Genomic DNA, 3,870 nt, shown 5'->3' with positions numbered 1-3,870 from the left:
TATGATGATTTGTTTATAATATTCCTGACTCTGGCTCTAGTGAATATTCGAGCTCGAATAATTCCAACTCTGGCGTTGGTAAAAATTCGTAGCTACAAAAATAAAATTAGATCAATATTTTTTATTCCTTACTCTAGCATCAGTGAATAAATAAAAAAAATAAATTTATTTTTATGCATGCACATATTTTTTTATTTTTCTAGCTAAATAAAATAAAATACAACGAATAAAAATAATATAAATTTAAACCGGTATTTTTATTCCTGACTCTGGCGTCAGTGAATAAACCAATAAATTTACATTATTTTTATTCATGCATACACATTTTTTTATTTTTTCTTCCCTTTTTTATTTTTCTGTTTTTCTATTTTTTCTATTTTCTATTTTTTTTTGCTGGGCCCAACTCAGCCCATGGGGCTGGGCTGGGCTGGACCCAGCCGGCCCGACCCGGCCGGCCCGACCCGGCCGGCCCGACCCGGCCTAGTCACTGGCCCAAGCCAGTGACCAGGCGGCTTTTACCCGCTGGCGTGCGTGAATTGTTCACGCACGCTGGCTACAATTATCATGTAATTATATTTCTAATGCACAGTGTTGGGGAATTATTTTGCAAAAGTGGAGACACTTACCCGGGAGCAAGATGGAGGCGATGGCTTGCTGTTCCTCTCCTTGTTTGTTAAGCTTCTTCCTTTGGTTTTGGAGGCTGGCGCTGGAGAAGAGGAAGCCGATTGAGATGCTAGTGCTCTCATCTATGGGTTTCTTGTGTCCCTGTCCTCCTCTCTGCGTCCCTTTTCTTGTTTTGCTGTGTATTCCCTGTCTTTCTCAGTCTCTCTTCCTGTTGAAGCTTTCTTCAGTCAGCCCCTCCTTGTTTTTTCATTCCTCTCCTCGGTTCTGCTCTTTTTTCAGTCCCCCCCACCTCTGTGATTCCTCTTCCTAGTTTTTCCTTTTGTTTTTCTCCTGTTTTGGGTCTCTCACTCTCTCTGTCTTCTGTTCTTCGTCTGATTTTCGGCCTGTTCGTCCCCTGTTTTTTTTTCTTGTTTCCAGTTACTCACTCTCTCCGTTTTCTTGCTCTCTCGTTCTCCCCCCCTTGGTTCTATCTTCCTGTCCAGTGCGTTTTCCTCTGGGTTTTGCTTCAGTTTTCTTCTCGGTTCATTGTTCCAACCCCTTTTCCGTCTCCTGGATTTTTTTCGCCCCTTTTTCTTCGTTGTTCCTCTGTTTTATAGAGTCTGATCGGTGGTAACGGATGGAATGCAGAGGGACGACAGCATTAAAATATCCATAACTGAGGTGAGCGGATGATTACTACCCTTTACTGCTGGAAACGGTCTTTAGTTAGAGAAGATGAACAGCGTTCTTTCAAACGACGCTGTTTTGGGATATGAGGTGGCCATCTGCGTTTTGACCTGTGAGGTTTCGAAAGTTTTGTAATTAAGCCCCTGGTTTAAACTGTAATTGGCCCCCTGTATTTGCGCGCCATTTTCAATGTGATCCTTGGATTTTAATTTTGTAATTTTGACCCCAAACTTTAATATTTTTTCAATTAAGTCCCTGATTTAATTAATTTAATTAATTCCAAACTTAATTAAGTCTCAAAAATTATCAATTCTCCAATTAAACCCTTGATTGGATGAATTAAATTAATTTCAAGCTTAATTAAGTCTAAAAATTTATCAATTCTCCAATTAAACCCTTAATTGGATTAATTAAATTAATTTTAAGTTTAATTAGATTAATTTCAAAGTTTAATTAAACCCCAAAACTTTCAATCATTTTTCCCTTAACCCAAATTTTAATTCATTCTTCATTTATTTCATTTTACTTGTTTTTCCATCATTATTATTATTATTATTTTCATCATCATTTTTTTATTTTTTTCAGTAAATAAAATAATAATAATAATTAAAATGAAATGGTCAAAAATTGGATGATGACAATATATAATTTGATGATAAGCTACACGTACTTACATATTTAATTTGATTTTTTTAACATATTGTTTGATTTTCTCACTGATTAGAAAGATTCATTCACATGAGAAAAAGAAAAAAAAAAAAAAAGAGGAAAAGGAAAAGAGACCGAGTGAAGCTTCATAGGAGCAAAAGCATGGAAAGCGTTGGCACTCTCATGCCCACACGAAGACAAATTAAAACGTTTCCCTTGTTTCAAAACACATGTTGTGTAATCCCCACATGAATTAATAGAATAGACACCAAAATTAGAGATGTCACCATCGATTGGGGGATTGCCTTTAGAGAAAGGTAGACTATTGCTACATTTAATCAATTTGTAGGTCACCAAGTTACTTTCATTAAAACAACCTGTTTTTTTATTCGTTTCAAGTCATCCAGTCAAGTCAATTTATAAATTATAAACTTTACTTAAATAAATTATTTTTATTAAAACAATGTTATGTTATTTTTAAAAGAAAAACAAAACTTTTATAATATTTACTTCGTTGAGTTTGAATCGGGTCAATCAAACTAATAAAAATTTAACCAAATCAATCGGGTTTTACTTTATTAATATAAAAAATGTAGTATTTATTGCCTTTAGAAAAAAGTAAACTATTATTGATATATTTAATTGTTTAATTTTTTTAGATTGGTTTTGACATGATAATGAAATTTGAATTGGTTTTAACTCCTCAATCCAGCCATTAGAAATCTAATTAAATCAACCAAGTTTTATTTTAAAACAATTTTGTTTTTTTTTTATTTTGTAGATTGACTTTGATCTTGTCGAGTTTGGATTGGTTTTGATCGTGTGAATTGAGCCACTAAAAATCTAACCAAACCAACCAAGTTTGACCTTATTAATATAAAATCCGATTTTTCTTGAATTTTTTTTAAAATATTTAGATATTAGTGAAGCATTTATACATGTGTGTAGATACATAGAGGTTAGTTGCTTGTGAGAAAAGCCTCTTCATGATCATTATCCACCTTACAAGCAACGCATAAAATCAAGCATCCCATCCCATCCCATCTACTAACCAGAAGACACCGTTAATTTGGTCCAACTAATAGTAAGATTGACAGGAGAGATCGAGTGGTGCGTGAGATGAGAGACTGTTGGATCAATCTTCACATTTCTTATTTCTATACACTTAGCTGAGTTTGTTGGCTTTAATGGCTCTTGCTTTATTGCAATTAGCGTCGTTTGTTTACTTTTTGGAATATTAGTTGCAACGTCTACAACGCTTCTCTGCCCTCTGCTAGCTGAGGTCCCTCATGTTTTGGGCTTTTTAACTTAGTTTCTTTTTGCTAAATCTTAATCACCAAAGCAGGTTTTCTACCATGCATGCATACATTCCCAGGTCATAATCGCACGAGCACCGTTACTCTTTTATGTAGTTGATGAAGAGCATGGCTTCTGTACATTACAAGCCCTCGAATCTAATCATTCAAGACACGAGTCGTTCTCGAACATATGAAGAGCAGCTGGCTATACTGATCATGATGATGCTGATAATTACAGGAAGGAAGAAGATGTGGACATGTCAACGTCACTTGAAGTTAGATGATTTCGAGTTTTTTGAAGCAACATTTTCTTTTTCTTTTTTGCCATCTTTCCCAATCCTTGAATGATTAAAGTAGAAGGGTGCATCAAATTGATTATTATTTCGTGCTAGGTGGGCTCTTTTTTTTAAGATAAAACAGAAGAAGAAGAAGCAAGCCATAGATCAGAGATGTGTTTTAATTTCCATGAACAAGTAACTAGGTGTTTTCGCCCAGAAATACAAATATAACAATAAAAAATTGTGTTTTTTTTTCAAAGAACATTTTACTTATAAATATATTAAAATTACATATATATATATATATATATATATATTTTTAAAAAATTATTTTTAATACCAGTATATCAAAATAA

Source organism: Populus nigra, chromosome 4, assembly GCF_951802175.1.
Source record: "Populus nigra chromosome 4, ddPopNigr1.1, whole genome shotgun sequence".
NCBI lineage: Eukaryota > Viridiplantae > Streptophyta > Magnoliopsida > Malpighiales > Salicaceae > Populus > Populus nigra.
The sequence above is the reverse complement of the archived record's forward strand: the minus strand, read 5'-3'. Positions refer to the sequence as shown.